We start from the raw sequence: 22,887 nt of genomic DNA, 5'->3' as shown, positions 1-22,887 counted from the left end.
GAAGTCCCCCACCAGTGTCTGGTGAGTTTCCTAGGTGTTGGGAGATTCAGACTTCGTGTTTTGCCTCTCTGCCATCTTAGCTCCACCCCAGTGAGTTTTTCAATACCCCCAAATTTGTAAGTGCATTCCCTTACGCCATAATTTTTGGGGTCACATTTGATTGTTTCAGACCCAGGCAAGTAGGAAGTACATGTGAGAATTTTGTAGGTTAAAACTTTAAAAGAAATGTATTGGGGAGGAAGAAGTTAACATTGTGCTCCCGATTAATTATGTGAATTCTGTTCTCCTCAGTCTCTCCTTTCACAATGTTGACTGACCTCTCCCTCAAAACAAACAAACAAAAAACCAGAATGTAACCAATGCCCATCAGGGCCCTGTGGGGTTTCAAGGCACAGAGGCCTCTTTGTCCCCCACTTATTGTAGGTAAGACTCCAACCTCCATGGTCTTCCCAGAGTTCCAATTAACAGATTTGAACAGTTGCTAATCCAGTGAGGAGCAGCCAGCACCGGAGGCAAGATCAAAGGTACCAGAGAAGTTCATCAGATTAGGAGAGTGGACCACCTAATCCCTGCACACATCCTAATCTTGTCAATAATCCTGCCCTTTTGAAACTTTGCAGAGGGCAGAGGAATGCAAGATTGTAACTGTTTTGATCCTTGTCACATATCCCTGCTTGATATATAACCTCTCCCTATTCACAAGGGCATGCTGGTGCATGCTCAGCCACTCAGTCATTTCCGACTCTTTGTGGCCCCATGGACTGCAGACCCCATAGACTGCCAGACTCCTCTGTCCATGGATTTTTCCAGGCAGGAATACTGGAGAGGGTTACCACTCCCGCCTCCAGAGGATCTTCAAATCTAGGGATTGAACTCACATCTCCTACATCTCCTGGATTGTCAGCAGACTCTTTACCACTGAGCCACCTGGGAAGTCCATTCAATAGGGAGAGGGGCACTGGTCTTAAGACACTAGTCTACTGTGTTCCCTCTTTTCCTAGCACAGAAAAAGCCACTCTTTCTCCTCCATAACTCTGTCTCCCTGTGTCTGTTTGGCATTGGAGCACAGAGAGCCAAGATTTTGGCAACAAATTTAGGGTCTCATCCAGGCTCGGCTCTTGGGCAGGCAGCACTGCAGGGCCCTTCAGCTTGGCCAGACACAGGGACTTCTCTACACAGCAGCCTCCTCTCAGAGAGTGGAGGGTTGGAAGAGTTTTCTGAGACCAGATCACCAGGGTTCTCCTGCTGTAGGGACATTCCCTGATCATACCCAACCCACCCTCTAGGCCATAGAACTCTGAGGCTGCAGTGGACACTAGGCGAGAGGTTGCCGTAGAAGATTTCACAGCTTTCTTTGCCTTGAGGACACTTTTTTGTTTTTTTCCTTTCTTTGCACTGGCCTGAACTTCTACTCTGAGAAGACATTAACTTTTGGAGGATCAGAAAGAGAGTCTATGCTATGTTGTGACACACCCACCAGCAATTTGGTAAGTCTCCTGGAGTGCATACCAGGGCCTCTCTGACCTTGCCTATTTAGGGGAACTTCAGTTCCAATTTGGGGACTTCTCCCAGTGAAGGGCAACTCCATTTGTAAGGCACGCTTTGGACAAAATCACAGGTCTAGGGGGATTGGAAAGTCACGTTTGGGGGCAATTATGCCATTTGGCTTTTGACTTCTGGGCATCTCCTTGCCATCTGCTTCTTTGGGGGGGAGTGTGACTTCTGGTTGGTGAGGTTTTGGTGTGGTTTGGTTGCTTGGTTACTTTGGTTTGAGCCTGCAGATTGGTTTGAGTGTACACAGATCTGGTACAAACTGCTTGAACTAAAATGGGAATCGATCCCTCCAAGGTTCCATCCACCACCTGGGAAACCCTTTGGAAAAATTTTAAATGACCAGTTGATCTATAGCTATGTGCATGCACGCGTGCTAAGTCGCTTCAGTCGTGTTTGGTTCTTTGCAACCCCATGGACAGTAGAACACTAGGCTCCTCTGTCCATGGGATTCTCCAGGCAAGAATACTGGAGTGGGTTGCCATGGCCTCCTCTAGGGGGGTCTTCCCAATTCAGGGGTTGAAGCTGTGTCCCCTGTGTCTCCTGCATTGTGAGCAAATTCTTTACCAGTGAACCACCAGGGAAGCCCTATGGCTATGACGCAAGGCAACAACAACAACAACAACAACAAAACACCTAATAATGAGTCTCTTGCAGTTAGATCTTTATTGCCGCAGGATGAGAAAATAGACTGAAGTTCCTTTATGTCCAGGGCTCTTCACCTACAATCAACAATCTAGGGCTGATCAAACTAGGGCCCCCACCTCCTCAGAGGGACGATCACTAGTTGGGACTAGTCTGCTCTTGTTATAAGGGCCAAGTTGAGGACTAACTGGTCTAAATTTTGTTTATGAAAACATGGCTGCAGAAAAAGATGATGTTTTTTGTTTTACTGTGTGGACACAGTATTCTTTAGACACTAGAGAAACTGAGTTAAAACATTTTTTGACATTGTCATACTAGGAGAAGATGTTTTTCTCTCCTTGTGCCTTGAGACCATGGCTCTCAGAGACATTTATCTAGACCATCTCTAATTCCTGAAACTGAGGGGGAAAATGTAGTACAAGAAGCCTTTTTTTTTTTTTTTTTCATATTCCAACTGTTGTTTATAAACTGTTGTTTTATACTCTGATATCTGAGTCGTGACTAAGTTTGGAAAACAAGGCTATGAGATCTTTTGTCGTGTCTGTTTGGATATAAGTACGTTTCAGTATGTGTCTTTGTCTCTGGATATTGATTCTGAGATTAATTTTTAAATGAGCTCTATTTAGTTGCCTTAAATAAAGGTAAGCACTTAGAAATTGAACAATTCTAAGTGCAAGTGAAATTAGGCTAAATGAAGTTAGGGCTCATGTGAACTAGGAGATATTCAGTATCAAAGTAGTACTTGGTTGGTATTAATGTTTTTTGTTGTTGTATGTGTGTTGTTACTTACAAAATGTCTTTGGTAATTATTAATAACAGGACAGGGCTCACATGTGACAACACCAGGGAAATCCTTCCCTATTGCTTCAGGCTCTGCCTGTGGTGGAAATTGGTTGGGATTTTGCCTTTGGGATTATCCTTGTTATGGGTAAGCTTTGTTCCATCTTGTAGCCAAACCCCACCCCAGGGTATTTCTCTCCCCTGTGTCCAGGCCCTCAAAGAAAAAGTGGGAAGTTGGCCATAGCTTTTTGAACACAAGAGAAAAAATGTGAGATTTCTGGTTTGGCATTTATGTAAAAGTTAACTTGTAAATGAATTATTTTATTTGACTTGAAATTAAGCACTTACAAATTAAATCTGAATATATAGAAAATTGGCCAAGATAAATTTTAGGACCCGTGATCTGGGAAATATTCTGTACTGAGTTGATATCTGCTATTAAACTTGTTGGTTTGATTAATATAGACATGTCCTTAGAGTTATCAATGTTAAGTATAATATTTCTGTTGTACCTAGGTTTACTAGAAGTCAAATTAGACCTTATTCCATCTGTTATAGATTTATCAATAAGAAAAGTAACTCAGTCTTAAAAGAAAATTTAAGGAAAGTAAAATGTGTGCTGTCAAAACTGGCAAATTGGCACTCACCTCTCAACTACAAATTGGCACTTGCCAAGAGCATTTTCCAGAGACTGAACAACAACAGAAAGGGAATTTTCCATCTGCCTCTGCAGAGATTGAACCCTGTGCTGCAGCGGTTGACCTTCAACATTTCCCTCCTGGGGCACTCTGATGGAACAGGTCTTTAGATAGTTAGATATTTTCAGGAACTGATTTCATGATTCCAATTTTTGCATCTCCTCATATCTAGCAAACACTAAATCCCTTCATGGAGACATCGGCTCCTTGACTAGCAGAAAACCTTTTGTAAAGTAAGTTCTTGATTGCATTGGACTCCATCTTCACCAACATCTTATATATTGACTCTTTGGAGCAGTCTCTTAGAGCTTTGTGAGGTCCTGGCTCCCAGGCTGCAGTCCTCATTTTGCCCCCAAATAAAATTTAACTTGCAACTCTCAATTTGTACATCTTTCTAGTCAACAGTTGTGACAACTGACGAAGCAACCCAGGATGGACTTCCTTCCTTCACCTGAACTCCTTGAGTTACCACAGCTTTGGTACCAGCAGCAGCCCATTGCACTCATCTGCCTCCTCGGGGAGTGCAGACGAATTTGGGTCTCTGCTAGTTCTCAAATCTCCCATATTGGCTGAGATTCTCAGTTTTGCTTGCCAGTGGAGCAGGTTACCAGCCCCCTCCCAGTTTGAAAGATACTGGGGTGGGGGGTGAAATATCTGGAGCATACCCACTCATGGTCTAGACACTGAGTGGGGCTCAGTGGAAAGATACTGGGAAATTCCCAACCAATCAAAAGATACTGGGTGAGGGCCTGGCTGAAAGATGCCCAGGGGGATACCCACCCAGTAGCAAGGTTCTTGGGGTGGAGTGGGGGGGGGGGGGAAGTCGGGGACTCGTTTTAAAACTATCGAGGAATACCCAGGGCTCGGCTGAAAGATACTGAGGTTGCTCCATTGTAGGGGCCTAAGTGGTTAGGTAAGATGCTGATTTGACACTTTTCCTCATTTTGATTGCCTTTATAGAATGTCTTGGGACAAAATAAGAAAAATACACAAGAGCTTTGCTCTGAAGAAAAGGGAAAAGATTCCTCCTGGATGGTTACAGTTTTCTCAGGTGACTGAGAAATTGACTGGAGTGGTGGAGCCCTAGTTCTCATGCTATGCACTGATCTCATAGGGAAATCCACTCATTAATTAAAAGACTTACTCCTCTGGGGATTGCATTATGAATTGATCATTCAGTGACCTGAGCAGCCACAGTGGTCTTAGATTGCTGGAAGCAGAATCCAAAACATATAAGAGGAGCTGAAATGACTCTGGGGTGACTCCTGGAGGAGTTGAGCTCACAAGCAGTGAAAGAGGAATCCATATTCATTTGCAGAGCTGAAGAATGAACTTTGCACACACACAAACACTCACGGTAGCAAGCAAACAGGATTTATTTCAGAGAGAAATAATACAAAGCTTTCAACATAGAATCTGAGGTGGGGGGGGGGTGGTGAAGTGACCTGAAGAGTTGGAACTTATGGCAGTTTATATCCTCACTACCATTGATTTGTCCACTTTTGATTGGTTCTTACTTTTAACATATGCCATTTCTAACCAATCAGCTTAAGGGTCACAATATTTAATTTGACATCTTTAAGGCTTCTTTTGATCTTTGGATTGTAAGTTTTCTTAGACGTCAAGTTGCTATCCCATAACCTTTTCTCATGTCTCCCAGCCATTTTACAGTGGGCCAGATGTATGGGCTAAAGATTAATGGTCACCTGTTGTTTTTCCTTCAGGCATATCGAACAGAAGTTAATTACTACCCTTTCCTGGATCTGAGTGCTGATAATTTATCAGACGAAGGACACATTCCACTGATAGCCAGGAATTCAGAACAAAGGGTATAGTTTCAGTTTAATAGAGTGGGATGTTTATGAAACCAGGAGGTCTCAGAGTTCCTACACTCACTAACAATTTCTACCTCAATCCTCCCCCCACCCCCTCTGGAGATGGAGATGCTAACTGCCAATGGGGAAATGGGAGACGACCACTCTGGCTTCTTTGAGCTGGACAGGGGCATCGATAGGGGATGGCAGTTAGGTCTCCACACGTGGGATGTTCTAGTGGACCTTGATATATCATCTTTGGCTCCATTTCCATAACCATTACCATCTGAAGCTTCTATGGGAGACATTGCAGAGCAAGAAAGATGATTTAAAATACAAGGGCCAAAAAGTAATAAGAGTAAAACAAGAGGATCAGAGGTCTCCACCAGGTGGAGGTTGACATCAAATTCAGTAAGGTGGTCCCAAAAGGAAGAGTGGGGCCAGTCATCGCATGGACTTGACTTTATAGATCCTGGACTTTTCTTGAATAATCCTTTCAATCCTTCCAAAGGGGTGCATTGATATTCTGAATACTGTGAACTCTCCTCTGGGGATGCTGGATGACCTTCTTGATTCTCTCCTGAAGGATTCCAAGTTTTTATCCATGTGTGATGAATCTGGGCGCCAATACCTGTAACCTTCACAGTGGTGGGTGAAGAAAGCATAACAGAGTAGGGCCCTTCCCATATGGGAGTTAATGTGGGGCTATTGCTACGAATAGCCTTTACTAACACCGTATCTCCAGGATTATATGGAGACCTTTCACTTTCCTTATACTGTGATATTCCATTATCTAAGGATTGTAGTTGTTTTTGGAAAGAACCTAAACTGTTGTTGTTCAGTCACTCAGGCATGTCTGACTCTTTGCAATCCTGTGGGCTGCAGCATGCCAGGCTTCCCTGTCCTTCACCATCTCCCAGGACTGGCTCAAACTCATGTCCATTGAGTCGGTGGTGCCATCCCATCATCTCATCCTCTTTCGGGCCCTTTGCCTCCTGCCTTCCATCTTTCACAGCATCAGGGTCTTTTCCAAAAAGTCGGCTCTTCACATCAGGGGGCCACGTATTGGAATTTCAGATCAGCATCAGTCCCTCCAACGAAGATTCAGAGTTTATTTCCTTTGGGATTGACTGGTTTGATCTCCTTGCACTCCAAGGGACTCGCAAGAGTCTTCTCCAGCACCACAGTTCAAGCACATCAGTTCTTTGGCACTCAGACTTCTTTATGGTCCAATCCTCACATCCATACATGACTATTGGAAAATCATAGCTTTGACTATACAGACCTTTGTTGGCAAAGTAATGTCCCTGCTTTTTAAAATGCTGTCTAGGTATGTCAGACCTTTTCTTCCAAGCAGCAAGTGGCTTTTAATTTCATGGCCGCATCCCCATCTGCAGTGATTTTGGAGTCCAAGAAAATAAAACCTGTCACTGTTTCCATTTTTTTCCCATCTATTTTCCAACAAGTGATGGGACCACATGCTGTGATCTTCGTTTTTTGAATGTTAAGTTTTAAGCTAGCTTTTTACTCTCCTCTTTCACTTTCATCAAGAGGCTCTTTATTGCCTCTCTGCTTTCTGCCATATGGGTGGTGTCATCTGTATATCTGAGGTTATGGATATTTCTCCTGACAACCTTGATTCCAGCTTGTGCTTTGGCCAGCATGGCATTTTGCCTGACGTACTCTGCATGTAAGTTGAAGAAGCAGGGTGACTTTGACGTACTCCTTTCCCAATGTGGAACCAATCCATTGTTGCATGTCCGGTTCTAACTGCTGCTCCTTGACCTGCACACAGGTTTCACAGGAGGCAGGTAAGCTGGTCTGGTAGTCCCATCTCTTTAAGAGTTTTAAACACAGTCTAAGGCTTTAGCATAGTCAATGGAGCAGAAGTAGATGTTTTCCTGGAATTCTCTTGCTTTAACTCTGATCCAACGGATGTTAGCAATTTGATCTCTGGTTCTCCTGCCTTTTCTAAATGCAGCTTGAGCATCTGGAAGTTCCCAGTTCATGTATTGTAGAAGCCTAGCTTGGAGAATTCTGAACTTTGCTTTGCTAGCATGTGAAATGAGTGCAATTGTGCAGTAGTTTGAACATTCCTTGGCATTGCCCTTCTATGGGATTGGAATGAAAAATGACCTTTTCCAGCCCTGAGGCCACCGCTGAGTTTTCTAAATTTCCTGGCATATTGAGTGCAGCACCTTTCACAGCATCATCTGTTAGGATTTGAAATAGCTTAGCTGGAATTCCATCACCTCCCCTAGCTTTTTTCATAGTACTGCTTCTTAAGTCCCACTTGACTTCACACTCCAAGATATCTGGCTCTAGATGAGTGATCACACCATCGTGGTTATCTGGGTCATTTAGATCATTTTTGTGTAGTTCTTCCGTGTATTCTTGCCACCTCTTCCTAATATATTTCTGCTTCTGTTAGTTCCAAACCATTTATGTCCTTTCTTGTGCCTGTCTTTGCATTAAATTTTCCCTTGGTATCCTTAATTTCTTGAAGAGATCTCTAGTCTTTCCCATTCTATTGTTTTCTTCTGTCTCCTTGCATTGATCACTGAGGAAGGCTTTCTTATCTCTCTTTGCTGTTCTTTGGAACTTTGCATTCAGATGGGTATATCTTTCCTTTTTCTCCTTTGCCTTTCACTTCTTTTCTCAGCTATTTGTAAGGCCTCCCCAGACAACCATTTTGCCTTGTTGCATTTCTTTTTTCTTGCATTTCTTTTTCTTCCTTGATCACTGCCTCATGTACAATGTCATGAAACCTCCGTCCATAGTTCTTCAGGCACTCTGTCTATCAGATCTAATCCCTTGAATATATTTGTCACTTTCGCTGTATCATCAGTAAGGGATTTGATTTAGGTCATACTTGAATGGCCTAGTGGTTTTCACTACTTTCTTCAATTTAAGTCTGAATTTTGCAATAAGGCATTCATGATCTGAGCCAGTCAGCTCATGATCTAAATTAGTGACGTGTTGTGTTGGTTCAGCTGTTTGTTTGTTTGTTTTAACCTAGCAGTAAATAATTTTTGAGATCCTGCTTTAGGTTCTCCTTTCTCTGTAAAGAGCTGCCATCTGTAAACATAGTTGCATCTGGATATTCTAATGGTTTATCTTTTAAGTCCTCACTTGCCGAGCAATTTAAAACTGGGACTTGATGACAGTCCTGCTCTGCTTTTTGTTAATCTAATGATTTAGGAATGAATGTAGCCGGGTTTCAAGTTGAGCAAGTTTTTAGCTGAATTATGGGCCCTTATAAGAGCAGGGATTGGTGTCTGAGAAGCCTATTGTCTGATATCCACAAACCTCCCTTGAAGTTCAAAATTCCAGAAATAGCATGTGAAGTATAGACCACCATATCTCGGCCTATAATTAATTTAGCAGCCTCAGGAATTGATAGGTTTACTGAGGCCACTATCTGTAGACAATGTGGCCATCCTTGAGCTACAGGATCAAGTTCTTCTCTCAAATAATCAACAGGTTGTTGTGAGTTTCCTTTGGGTTGTGTTAGGACTCCCAGTGCTATTCTTGATCTCTCTGTTATAAAAAGATTAAACTGGTCTCCTGTAGGCAGACTGAGAGCAGGGGCCTGACGAAGAGCCTGTTGTAAAGTTTTAAACACATATATTTCTTCAGGTTCCCATTGTAATATCTGTTTTCCTGATTGTCGAGTCTCTTTTAATAAGTTATATAGAGGTCAAGCCAGCTCTCCATATCCAGGAATCCAAATTTTTTGGCAGTAGCCAGTTACACCAAGGAAACCACAGAGTTGTCTAATAGTACTAGGGCAAAGATGTTGTAAGATGGTCTTTATTCTTTCCTTCCCTAAGGCTCAAGTTCCATGTGAAAGTTTGAGTCCTATTTAACTCCCTGTTGGCATATCTGAGCTTTAGATTTTGACATTTTGCAAACACATTGGGCTAGATAATTAAGAGGATTACAGGTAGCTTGGTCACACAGTTCCTTTGTGTCAGAACAAAGGAAAATATCATCTACATATTGGATAGTTCTTATAGGCTCTGGTGCCCTAAAGGTAGTTAGGTCTTAAGCTAAAGCCCGTCCAAACAAGTGGACTGTCGCTGAATCCTTGAAGCAACGTTGTCCAAATTGGGTAGAGGAACCAGATGGCTCCTCAAAAGCAAACAAGAATTGTGAACTTTGGGCTCAGTCAGTCAGTTCAGTCACTCAGTCGTGTCCGACTATTTGCGACCCCATGAATCGCAGCACGCCAGGCCTCCCTGTCCATCACCAACTCCCAGAGTTTACCCAAACTCATGTCCATCGACTCAGTGATGCCATCCAGACATCTCATCCTCTGTCGTCCCCTTCTCCTCCTGACCCCAATCCCTCCCAGCATCAGGGTCTTTTCCAATGAGTCAACTCTTCGCATGAGGTGGCCAAAGTATTGGAGTTTCAGCTTCAGCATCAGTCCTTCCAATGAACACCCAGGACTCATCTCCTTTAGGATGGACTGGTCGGATCTCCTTGCAGTCCAAGGAACTCTCAAGAGTCTTCTCCAACACCACAGTTCAAAAGCATCATTTTTCAGTGCTCAGCTTTCTTCACAGTCCAACTCTCACATCCATACATGACCCCTGGAAAAACCACAGCCTTGACTAGACGGACCTTTGTTGGAAAAGTAATGTCTCTGCTTTTTAATATGCTGTCTAGGTTGGTCATAACTTTCCTTCTAAGGAGTAAGCGTGAGGAATACAAAAGAAGACATCCTTTAAATCTAATACAGTAAACCAGGCTGCCGTTTCTGTGATCTAGGAAAGTAAAGTATAGGGGTTAAGCAGCACAAGATGTAATGGAAATACAGCTTCATTCTCTGTTGGGTGCCATTCTCTGTTGGGTTTTTGTACTCCTAGAAGAGGTGTGTGTGTTACAAGGGCTGTCGCATTTAACTAAGAGCCCCTGTTCTTTGAGATTTTTAATTAAGGGAATGAGTCCCTGTCATGCCTCTGGTTTTAGGGGATATTGTTTTTGATGGGGAAATGTGTTAGGACTTTTAAGAGTTATCTGTGTTGACTGAGCAGAGACAGCTTTTCCTATCTTTCCTCCAGTTGTCCAACCTCGGGGTTAATATTTTTTTTTTTTTTTTCAGGGTACACATAAGTTTTCTGCGGATTCATGTCAACGTATGGCAAACCCACTACAATATTGTAAAGTAATTAGCCTCCAATTAAAATAAATAAATTTATACTAAAAAAATAAATAAAAAAGAAAAAAAAAGTTTTCTGAGGATTCCAATTTCATATGGATTGAAGCTTGCATCTTAGATAGTATATCTCTTCCCAGGATGGGAGTTGGTCTTTCTGGTATCATCAGGAAGGCATGGGAAAATAGAATGGAATCCCATCCACAGCTCAAGAGTTCTGTAGAGAATTTTGTAATAGGCTTTCTAGAAATCCCACGTATAGTGGTTGATTTACTTGAGGGAGGTCCTGGATTAGAGAAGAGTGCCAGAAAGGTGCTCCCATATCAAGAAGAAAGTTAGCAGAGCGGCCTCCTTCAGTCAGAGTTACCCGAGGCTCCTGTGCTGTGATGAAGATGGGAGCCAAAGTGTGAAGCCCTGGGCCCCATCAGTTTTGGTCTTGGGTCTGAGGAACTAACCCCAGAGACCCACGTCTCTGAGGGCAGTCTCCTCCGGTGATCACCTCTACAGAGGGGACATGGCTTAAGTGCTTGTACCTTAGCTTGGGTGCATTTTGCCTTGAAGTGTCCCTCCTTGCCACAGAGAAAACGGGCTCCAGGTATCAGCCTTTGTCCTCCTGCTTTTGAAACTCTATAGTTAACTCCTTGTAGGGCCATAGCGAGAGCTTCAGTCTTTTCCTTATCTCTCCTCTGCTTCTCCTCATGCTCCTCTTGATCTCTGTCTCCTAAAAACGTGGCAGTTTTTAGGAGACTCTCTAGATCTTGTTTGGAGTCAAAAGCCAACTTTTGGAGCTTCCTCCTAATGTCTGGGGCTGATTGAGTAATAAATTTATCCTTAAGAATAATTTGGGGGGCAGTCCTAAGATGGCAGAGGAATAAGAGGGGGAGACCACTTTCTTCCCCACAAATTCATCAAAAGAACATTTGAACACTGAGCAAACTCCACAAAACAACTTCTGAATGCTGTCAGAGGACATCAGGCACCCAGAAAAGCAACCCATTGTCTTTGAAAGGAGGTAGGACAAAATATAAAAGATAAAAAGAGAGATAAAAGAGTTAGGGACGGAGATCTGTGCCCGGAAGGGAGTCTTAAAAGAGGAGAAGTTTCCAAACACCAGGAAACCCTCTCACCAGCGGGTCTGGGGGAAGTTTTGGAATCTCAGAGGGCAACATAACCGGGAGGAAAACTAAATAAATAAAACCCACAGATTACCTGCCTAACGGCAACTCCCAGGAGAGACGTATCCCAGACACTCGCATCTGCCACCAGCAAGCGGGGGCTGAACGGACAGGAGCGGGCTGTATTGCTTAGGGTAAGGACCAGGCCTGAATGCCCTGAGGGCAATCTGAGGGAGCTAACGTGAGAGCAACCTAAACTGTGGGATAGCCGGGGCGGGGGGGGTGAAGAGAGAGAGAGCTTTGCTGCAAAAAGCCCTAACCTAAGGCACTGCCGGCCACTCACAGAACAAAGGACTGAGCGAATACCAGATGAGAGCTAGTCGGCTGCGGACTGGCCCATCCCCCACCAGAGGCAGGGGGCAGGTGGGTGACAGCCAGAGCTGGAAAGGGGCAAATTCAGCCCCAGAGAGGGCATCCCCTACCAAAATGTGAACAGGCTTCCAGTTTCTTACCAAAGACTTCCTGGGATTCTGGACAGTTGACATCCGCCGGAAGGGTCGCCTCCAGAGATCACCTCTCCAGAAGAGACACATGGCACACTGGAGATGGGTATGGCCCTGAAACCAAGCGGCTGGGACCAGGGAGGTGATAAGACCTCCTGGGAGAGTGCACTCGCCAAGCACCTGGTCGCCTGAGCTTCTCGGACCTGGGAAGGGCACAAAACGCAGGCCCAACAGAGTCTGCACCTTTGTGGACTACCCAAGAACCTGAACCTGAGCGGCTTAGACCTAGGAAGTGCACACAACCCAGGGCCCGCTCCCTGCAGAGCAACCTGAAGCCTGAGCAGTGTAGACTAGGAAAACACACACACCGTGAGCCGGGGCAAACCCAGTGTGGCCAACACACTGTGAGCACTCCCCACACACACCAGTGATATTTGTTTGCAGGGCTCCTCCCTCCCCCACAAGACAACTGAACAAATGAGCCTAAACAAGAGGCCACCTTCACTCCCTTGTGTCAGGGCGGAAATTAGACACTGAAGAGATCTGCAAACAGAAGAAGCCAAATAAACAGAGGGAACTGCTTTAGAAGTGACAGGTGCAACAGATTAAAATTCCTGTAGTTAAAACTGACTACATTGGAAGGGGCCTATAGATCTTGAGAACTATAAGCTGGAACAAGGAACTATCTGAAATTGAAATGACCCCACATTGCCCACAACAGTTCCAGAGAAATTTCTAGATATGTTTTTACTATTATCATTTTTAATTTTTTTCCTTTTTTAAAAGTCCTCTATTAATCCTTTAATTTTCATTTTTATAACCTACTATTACCTTGCAAAAAAAAAAAGAAAAAGAAAGAAAGACCCTATTTTTAAGGCAAACCTCATACATATTTCTTATACCCTTTGTGATTTTGTTTGGATTTTATTTATTTCTTTTAATATCATATTTTTGAGAGTCTAACCTCTACTTTACTTTATGGTATTTTTTATCAATTTTGTACATTTAACAATCCAATCTTCAGTACCCATTTTTGCCTAGGAGTGTGATTACTGGCTTGATTACTCTCTCCCCCTTTTGATCCTCCTTTTTCTCCCCCAGATCACCTCTATCTCCTCCCTCCCCCTTCTCTTCTCAGCCCAACTCTGTGAATCTCTGTGTGTGTTCTGGGCTGTGGAGAACACTTAGGGAACAGAGTACTGTCTAGATCTATCTCTCTCCTTTTGATTCCCCCTTTTCTCCTCCTGCCCACCTCTATCTCCTTCCTCCCTCTTCTCTTCTCTGTGTTACTACGTGAACCTCTCTGAGGGTTCCAGACTGTGGAGAGCACATAGGGAATTGTTTACTGGCTAGATTGCTCTCTCCCCTTTTGATTCCCCCTCTTCTCCACCTGGTCATCTCTATCTCCCTCCTCCCTCTTCTCTTCTCCATGTAACTCTGTGAACCTCCCTGGGTGTCCCTCACTGTGGAGAATCTTTTCACCATTAACCTAGAAGTTTTATCATCAGTGCTGTATGGATGGAGAAGTCTTGAGGCTACTGTAAAAATAAGACTGAAAACCAGAGGCAGGAGGCTTAAGCCCCAAACCTGAGAACACCAGAGAACTCCTGAATCCAGGGAACATTAATTGATAAGAGATCATTCAAAAGCCTCCATACCTGCACAGAAACCAAGCATCACCCAAGAGCCAATAAGTTCCAGAGCAAGACATACCATGCAAATTCTCCAGCAACGCAGGAACATAGCCCTGAGCTTCAATATACAGGCTGACCAAAGCCACACCAAACCCACAGACATCTCAAAACTCACTACTGGACACTTCATTGCACTCCAGAGAAAAGAAACCCAGCACCACCCACCAGAACACTGACGCAAGCTTCCCTCACCTGGAAACCTTGACAAGGCACTCATCCAACCCCACCCACAGGGAGGAACCTCCACAATAAAGAGGAACCACAAACTGCCAGAATACAGAAAGGCCACCCCAAACACAGCAATTTAACAAATGAAAAGGCAGAGAAATACTCAGCAGGTAAAGGAACATGATAAATGCCCACCAAACCAAACAAAAGAGGAGGAGATAGGGAGTCTTCGTGAAAATGAATTCAGAATAATGATAGTACAAATGATCCCAAATCTTGAAAACAAAATGGAGTTACAGATAAACAGCCTGGAGACAAGGATTGAGAAGATGCAAGAAATGTTTATCAAGGACCTAGGAGAAATAAGAGTCAGCCAATAATGAACAATGCATTAAATGAGACGAAAAACACTCTGGAGGGAACCAATGGTAGAATAACGGAGGCAGAAGATAGGATAAGTGAGGTAGAAGATAGAATGGTAGAAATAAATGAAGCAGAGAGGAAAAAAGATAAAAGAATTAAAAGAAATGAGGAGAACCTCAGCGACCTCTGGGACAATGTGAAACACGCCAGCATTCGAATCACAGGAGTCCCAGAAGATGAAGACAAAAAGAAAGGCCATGAGAAAATACGCGAGGAGATAATAGTTGAAAACTTCCCTAAAATGGGGAAGGAAATAGTCACCCAAGTCCAAGAAACCCACAGAGTCCCACACAGGATAAACCCAAGGCAAAACACTCCAAGACACATATTAATCAAATTAACAAAGATCAAACACAAAGAACAAATACTAAAAGCAGCAAGGGAAAAACACCAAATAACATAGAAGGGGATTCCCATAAGGATAACAGCTGACCTTTCAATAGAAACTCTTCAGGCAAGAAGGGATGGCAGGACATACTTAAAGTGATGAAAAAGAAAAACCTACAACCCAGATTACTATACCCATCAAGGATCTCATTCACATATGAAAAAGAATTCACAAGCTTTACAGACAAGCAAAAGCTGAGATAATTCAGCACGACCAAACCAGCTCTTCAACAAATGCTAAAGGATATTCTCTAGACAAGAAAAAGAGAAAGGTTGTATGAACCCAAACACAAAACAACAAAGTAAATGGCAATGGGATCATACATATAAATAATTACCTTAAGTGTAAATGGGTTGAATGCCCCAACCAAAAGATAAAGACTGGCTGAACGGATACAAAAATAAGACCCCTATGTATGCTGTCTACAAGAGACACACCTCAAAACAAGGGACAGATACAGATAGAAAGTGAAGGGCTAGCAAAAGATATTTCACCCAAATGGAGACCAAAAAAAAAGCAGGAGTAGCAATACTCATATCAGATAAAATAGACTTTAAAATAAAGGCTGTGAAAAGAGACAAAGAAGGGCAATACATAATAATCAAAGGATCAATCCAAGAAGAAGATATAACATTTATAAATATAAGTGCAACCAATATAGGCGCACCATAATATGTAAGGCAAATGCTAACAAGTATGAAAGGGGAAATTAACAATAACACAATAATAGTGGGACACTTTAATACCCCACTCACTCCTATGGATAGATCAACTAAAGAGAAAATTAACAAAGAAAGACAAACTTTAAATGACACAATGGACCAGTTAGACCTGATTTTATATCTATAGCACATTTCACCCCAAAACAAAGAATTTCACCTTTTTCTCAAGTGCACAAGGAACCTTTCCCAGGATAGATCACATCTGGGTCATAAATCTAGCCTTGATAAATTAAAAAAAAATTTGAAATCATTTCAATCATCATTTCTGACCACAATGAAGTAAGATTAGATGTCAATTACAGGGAAAAAAAACTATTAAAATTGCAACATATGGAGGCTGAACAACACGCTGCTGAATAACCCACAAATCACAGAAGAAATCAGAAAAAGAAATAAAAATATGCATAAAAATGAATGAAACTGAAAACACAGCAACCCAAAACCTGAGGGACACTGTAAAAGCAGTGCTAAGGGGAAGGTTCATAGCAATACAGGCTTACCTGAAGAAACAAGAAAAAAGTCAAATAAACAACCTAATTCTACACCTGAAGCAACTAGAAAAGGAAGAAATGAAGAACTCCAGGGTTAGCAGAAGGAAAGAAATCTTAAAAATTAGGGCAGAAATAAAGGCAAAAGAAACAAAAGAGACCATAGCAAAAATCAACAAAGCTAAAAGCTGATTCTTTGAGAAGATAAATAAAATTGACAAACCACTAACCAGACACATCAAGAAACAAAGGGAGAAGAATCAACTCAACAAAATTAGAAATGAAAATGGGGAAATCACAACAGGCAACACAGAAATACAAAGGATCGTAAGAGACTACTATCAGCAACTATATGCCAATAAAATGGACAACTTTGAAGAAATGGACAAATTCTTAGAAAAGTGTAACTTTCCAAAACTGAACCAGGAAGAAATAGAAAATCGTAACAGACCTACCACAAGCAAGGAAATAAAAACTATAATCAGAAATCGTCCAGCAAACAAAAGCCCCAGATCAGACGGCTTCACAGCTGAATTCTAACAAAAATTTAGAGAAAAGCTAACACCTATCTTACTCAAACTCTTCCAGAAAATTGCAAAGGAAGGTATACTTCCAAACTCATTCTATAGTCCACCATCACCCTAATACCAAAACCAGACAAAGATGCCACAAACAAAGAAAGCTACAGGCCAATATCACTGATGAACATAGATGAAAAAATTTGTAATAAAATTCTAGCAAACAGAATCCAAAAACATATTAAAAAGATCATACATCATGACCAAGTGGGATCCCAGGGATGCAAGGATTCTTCAATATAAGCAAATCAATCAGTGTAATGCACCACATGAACAAATTGAAAGATACAAACCATATGATTATCTCAATAGATGCAGAGGAAGCCTGTGACAAAATTCAACATTCATTTATGATAAAAACCCTTCAGAAAGCAGGAATAGAAAGAACATACCTCAACATAATGACAGCTGCATATGACAAACCCACAGCAAACATTTTACTCATTAGTGAAAAAATTGAAAGCATTTCCCCTAAAGCCAGGAACCAGACAAGGGTGCCCACTCTCACCACTACCATTCAACATAGTTTTGGAAGTTTTGGCCACAGCAATCAGAGCAGAAAAAGAAATAAAAGAATCCAGATTGGAAAAGAAGTAGTAAAACTCTCACTGTTTGCAGTGAGATGCAAACAGTGATCCTCTACATAGAAAACGCTAAAGCCTCCACCAGAAAATTACTAGAGCTAATCAATGAATAAAGTAAATTTGCAGGATATAAAAATAACACACGGAAATCCCTTGCAATCCTATACACTATCAATGAGAAAACAGAAAGAGAAATTAAGGAAACAATTCCATTCATCATTGCAACGAAAAGAATAAAATATTTAGGCATATATCTACCTAAAGAGACAAAAGACCTATATATAGAAAACTATAAAACACTGATGAAAGAAATCAAAGAGGACACAAATAGATGGAGAAATATACCATGTCCATGGATTGGAAGAAGCAATATAGTGAAAGTGAGTGTACTACCCAAAGCAATCTGTAGATTCAATGCAATCCCTATCAAGCTACCAATAGTATTTTTCACAGAACTAGAAGAAATAATTTCACAATTTGTGTGGAAATACAAAAAAACCTCGAATAGCCAAAGCAAACTTGAGAAAGAAGAATGGAACTGGAGGAATCAACCTTCCTGACTTCAGGCTCTACTACAAAGCTACAGTCATCAAGAGACTATGGTACTGGCACAAAGCCAGAAACATAGATCAATGGAACAACATAGAAAGCCCAGAGATAAATCCATGCACCTATGGACAACTTATATTTGACAAAGAAGGCAAGAATAGACAATGGAGGAAAGACAGCCTCTTTAACAAGTGGGGCTGGGAAAACTGCTCAACCATTTGTAAAAGAATGAAACTAGAACACGTTCTAAACACCATGCACAAAAATGAACTCAAAATGCATTAAAGATCCAAATGTAAGACCAGAATCTATAAAACTCCTAGAGGAAAACATAGGCAAAACACTCTCTGACATAAATCACAGCAGGATCCTCTATGACCCCGCTCCCAGGGTAATGGAAGTCAAAGCAAAAATAAACAAATGGGACCTAATTAAACTTAAAAGTTTTTGCCCAATGAAGGAAACTATAAACAAAGTGAAAAGACAGCCTTCAGAATGGGAGGAAATAATAGCAAATGAAGCAACTGACAAATAATTAATCCCAAAAATACAGAAGCAACTCCTGCAGCTCAATTCCAGAAAAATAATGACCCAATCAAAAAATGGGCCAAAGAACTAAACAGACATTTCTCCAAAGAAGACATACAGATGGCTAACAAACACAAGAAAAGATGCTCAACATCACTCATTATTGCAGAAATGCAAATCAAAACTACAATAAGGTACCATATCACGCCGGACAGAATGGTTGCTATCCAAAAATCTACAGACAATAAATGCTGGAGAGGGTGTGGAGTAAAGGGAACACTTTAACACTGTTGGTGGGAATGCAAACTAGTACAGCCACTATGTGTGTAGATTCCTTAAAAACCTGTAAATAGACCTGTTGTATCACCCAGCAATCCCAGTGCTGGGCATACACATCAAGGAAACCAGAACTGAAAGAGACACATTACCCCAGTGTTCATTGCAGCACTATTTACAATAGCTAGGACATGGAAGCTCATCAGCAGATGAATGGATAAGAAAGCTTTGGTACATATACACAACGGAATATCACTCAGCCATTAAATAGAATACATTTGAATCAGTTCTAATGAGGTGGGTGAAACTGGAGCCTATTATACAGGGTGAAGTAAGCCAGAAAGAAAAGCACCAATACAGTATACTAACACATATATATGGAATTTAGAAAGATGGTAACGATAACCCTATATGTGAGACAGCAAAAGATACACGGATGTATAGAACAGTCTGTTGGACTCTGTGGGAGAAGGCGAGGGTGGGATGATCTGAGAGAATAGCATTGAAATATGTATATTAGCATATGTGAAACAGATCGCCAGTCCAGGTTCCATGCATGAGACAGGGTGTTCAGGGCTGGTGCACTGGGATGACCCAGAGGGATAGGATGGGGAGGGAGATGGGAGGGGTTTCAGGATGGGGAACCTGTGGCTGATTCATGTCAATGTATAGCAAAAACCACTACAATATTGTAAAGTAATTAGCCACTGAATAAAATAAATAAATTTTTAAAAATAGAAATAAAAAAGGGAAGAAGTTATGAAAAATCAGTTCATAAAAAATGAGATTAAAATCACCAATAATCATGATATATTCCTCAAACACTCATGAAATGAAAATTAAATTTTCATGAAAATGAAATTTAAATAAAAATTTTAAAAAAAGAAAAAAAAAGAAGAAGAAGAATTTGGCTCTCCATAGACCATTGGAGTATGGTCCATTGGAGTATGTTTTCTGAATGTCTCACTGAGTATTTCCATAAAAGCCAAAGGACTTACATTTTCTTCCTGATTTAGTTTGGATAACTTTGAGTAGTTTAAAGGCTCAGTTCATTCCCTTTTTAACCCTTCAGTAATGCAGGTAATAAAATCCTTTCTATCACAACCACCCCTATCATCCTTATCTGGAGCCCAATTAGGGTCATTGACAGGCACTGCTTGGCAGCCAATGGGAAACTGGGCTAATTGCTCACTTGACTTTCCCAATGCATTAATAGCATACCATTCATCTCTCCATTCTTCAGCACTTTTAATAACTTTTTCTCTATCTCCTCCAGTGAGGGTTTGGTTTAGTAGCAACATAATGTCTTTCCAGGCTAGGTCAAAGCATTGTGTAAGACCCTGGCAATTTTCTGTATATTTATCCAGCTTATTGGTGAAATTTCCCAGGTCTATTTTAATTTGCTGTAGGTCCTGGAGAAGGAAAGAAACGTGGACCCATACTGGTCCCCATTCCCCATTTGCTACTTCTTGTAATGGAAGGAAAGAAGGATATAGTTTTGGAGTAGGAATGACTGGTGGTATTGACAGGGACTGGTGAGGTTCTGGGGTATTTGATTTAGTCAGCCCTGGATAAGGATAACAGTTTGCACTTAGAGATTCAGAAGAAACTACAGGCAGTACAGATTGAGAGAAACCACAATTCTTATGTAAGGTGGAGTCTTCTCTTAAAGCAAAGAAAGCCTGTACATAAGGGACTTCTGACCATTTCCCATCCCATTTACAAGAAAGATCTAACAGTAAGATGGTGTTGTAATGAAGTGTGCCCTCAGTGGGTCATCTTTCACCATCTGATAAGTTATATTGGGGCCATGTCTTGGTGCAGAGAAAGATCAAATGTTTCTTCTTTAGGGTTTGAGGGTCCTGTTGTTCCCAGTCCTTCGGTATACATGCCAGAGGTGTCTGCTTTGAGCTGGCTGATGGGCTCGATGAAGTTGCTCCCATCTGAAAAAGAGATAAGACCAGCATTTGCACTGTTTGTCTTTTGTCTAGTTTTTCCTGTCAAGAGGGCAACCCCTCTTTTTGGACCAAGAGCAAAGAAGCATTAGTGGTACATGCCTCCCTCAACATTCTTTTAGGCTGACTAGACTTAACTGCTCATTACCAGCATAGCCTGAACTTTCATCCCTGTCTTTTCCCCACCTTAAGACAGAGGTGCAAGAGCTTAGGGTGTGAGCTTTCCAAATTTTTTGAGTGACTGGCATTCATAAACAGAATTTCCCTTTCTCTTACGTTTCACTGAAACATTGTGAGAGAAAAACAGCAGATGTTCTGTGATTCTTGCTGATTTAGTGTCCTTGAAGAGCATTCACTCAGTACCGTCAAGTCAGCTGGTCAGTGCCAAAACTTGGGGCCACTGTCTACTGACTCTGTCTACCATCGAAACCCAAGCAGGCTATGGAAAACTAAAATAGCTTAAGAGACTATACAGTTAGGCTGTGAGAGACAAGCAATAGGATCGAGAGTGTTTGCCCTTACCTTGTGTAGGCATTGAAGGATCCCGGACAAGCCCCTGAAAAATGAAATGGGAATCAGAGTTCTTGTTCCTGAAGCCAAAGTATGAACTTTGCAAACACACAAACACTCACAGTAGCAAGCAAACAGGATTTATTTCAGAGAGAAAGCAAGCACAAAGCTCTCAGCATAGACCCTGAGAGGGGGTGAAGTGCCTGAAAAGGCGGGACTTACAGCAGTTTATAACCTTACTAGTATTGATTTGTACACTTTTGTTTGGTTCTTACTTTTAACATATGTCATTTCTAACCAATCAGTTTAAACGTCATAATGTTTATCTTGACATCTTTATGGTTTCTTTTGATCCTTGGATTCTTAGTTTTCGTAGAAATTAAGTCAGCATTCTGCAACCTTTTCTCATGACCCCTGGCCATTTTACAATGGACCAAATGTATGGGCTAAAGATTAATGATCACCTGTTGTTTTTCCTTCAGGCATATAGAACAGAAGTTAAAGATTACCCTTTCCTGAGTCTGAGTGCTGATAAATTATTAGACCAAGGACACATTCCTCTGAGAGCTAGGAATTCAGGACAAAGGGGATAGTTTTAGGTTAATGAAGTGGGGTATTTATTGAAACAGGCTGAGGTCTCAGAGTTCCTACACTTAACTGCCTAAGAATTTCTACCTCAGAAGCACATATGCCCACCACACAATTTCACTAGTGGTTTTTATCATTGAAAAATTCAACTTAAAATGGGAAACAGAATCTCAAAAACAGAAAGAGGAGTGTCATAAATCCAGCTTTTCATGTACTCCAGCCAGATTCATGTACAATACATACGGAACTCATACCTGCAAGTTCCTAGTTCTTTGGGAAAACTATACTAAAGGAGATCTCAATGAAATGGCCAAAACTGAAGTTCTTTTGATATTCCAAAATTGATATTTTTGCATGTACAGAAAAAGCCAGCCATAAGATCAAATATACTGAAAGGGATATTTACTTTGGTATCTAGAAAGTTCTAAAAGAGAAAATGTCAGAATGACCTCTTTGCAGGAAACCAGGGATAAATTGTTTGAAAATATATCAGAACTAAAAAAGACTGTTAGCAATGACTCTGTCGGGCTGCAGGTCTAGCAGGGCTGGGAAGTCACATTTGACATTTATGCCATTTGGCTTTTGATTTCTGGGCATCATTTTGACATCTTTCTCAGGGGCTCCTGCCACTTGCCTTTTGATTTATGGGCATCTCTTTGCGTTTTCTTTTATTTGGAATGTGACTCCTGGCTGGTGGGGTTCTGGTTTGGTTGCTTTGCTTTAGTGTGCAGACACCTGGTACAAACTGCTTGAGCTAAAATTAGAAGTGCGTCATCTAAGGTTTTGCACACCAGCTAGGAACCCCTTGGAGAAAAATAATAATAATAATAATAATTCAAATGACTGGGCAACCTATAGCTATGATCCAATGACAAAGAAAATTTACCTAAAAATATCAGATCTTTATTGACACAAGATGGGAAAATGGACTGAAGTTCCCTCATGCCCAGGACTTTTTCTCTATAATCAACAGCCTGGGGCTGATCAAACTAATACCTCTACTTCCCCAGAGGGACAATCCACAAAGGGAGCAGTGGTCCATTTTTATCAGGGCCAATTTGAGCACTATCTGGTCTACATTTTGTCTATAAAACTACGACCACAGAAAAATAAAGATGGTATTTGACAGTGTGGTCCCAATATTCTTCAGAATCCAGAGAAACATT

This window comes from Dama dama, chromosome X (genome assembly GCF_033118175.1).
Source record: "Dama dama isolate Ldn47 chromosome X, ASM3311817v1, whole genome shotgun sequence".
NCBI lineage: Eukaryota > Metazoa > Chordata > Mammalia > Artiodactyla > Cervidae > Dama > Dama dama.
This window is presented reverse-complemented; position numbering follows the sequence as displayed.